Raw genomic sequence first — 1,203 nt, forward strand, 5'->3', positions numbered from 1 at the left:
AGATTTACATTCTCTAATATGTGGTATGATGTAGTCTTTCACTGACATCTTCAGCAATGTCTTTGCTTTACCTTCTCGCTTCTCCCAATCTGGGATCAATGTTGATCCAACTGCTGGCTTATGTTCATCCCCATTTGCAATCGTCCAAGCACTCTGCATTTCTAGCAGAGTCTGCATATTGAATTTCCAATTTGTATAATTGGAGCCATCAAGCCTGTTATGCTCATTCAAGTATGTTTCTACCATTTGATTGTTCATCTTGGCGATTTAAAAATATTTGACAGGTAAAAAAAAATATGTTAGAATTACCCCAGATCTGTATGAAAGACAATTTTTGTGATAAATGGTCTCCAATACTGCATGATCTTGCAATGCACACGCAAACCATCGTGGCTTCCATTGCAGACTCTACCACGGCCTCCACCACGACCTCCTCTCGGCAGATCTTGGCCTCCACGTAGCCTGTTCTAGGCAATCACTGCCAAGATACAACCTTCTCTTTTTTGTTTGCACAGTCGGCGCGATTTAGCACCATGGATTTGCAAAGATCAGCATGATTGTACAATTCAAACTTGTGAAGGTCGGTAAAATGAAAATGCATGCAGGAATCACAGTGGGATCAACGCAATTAGCCCTCCAAAGCACGTGACGATTTCACCTTACTCGCACCTTTCAAATCCTCCACTCAGCGTACAAGTTCCTTCCTCCTGTAGCTCCAATACCATGTTAAAAAGTGATGTTGGAATTAATAAAAAGAACCCACTGGTCAGCTCTACGAAAGAGATTCTAAACTAGGAGAGTCTGGCTCTACAGAAAGATTTACATTGTCCATGTACATCACACTTTATATAGCAATCATAAATTTAGGGAAGTTAGAACCATAATCTAAGAAATAGAAAATAATTCCTATCCTAAGGTCTTGTGAAACAACTCACTATCCTAAGATATTCTCCATTATCTCTAACAAATCACCCCAGAGAACCCTGGATATGCCCCTTTTCCATATATTCTCGTGCATGCCGACACCGCTTCTAGCAGTGCATTTGCGTTGCCTTGGAAGTAGCTAGTGTTGAAGGGATTGGTGACTGCGCCAACAACAGTGGCAATGTTAATGATCATCCCATCGATTCCCATGTCACAGTTAGGTGCCACTAGAGGATGAGTTTGGGGTTTGTCAATGGGCTGATGAAACGGCCATGCGCA

The sequence above is a fragment of the Pinus tabuliformis genome, chromosome J (assembly GCF_031772625.1).
Source record: "Pinus tabuliformis cultivar Carrire ecotype Pingquan chromosome J, CPIR1, whole genome shotgun sequence".
In the NCBI taxonomy this organism is placed as follows: Eukaryota; Viridiplantae; Streptophyta; class Pinopsida; order Pinales; family Pinaceae; genus Pinus; species Pinus tabuliformis.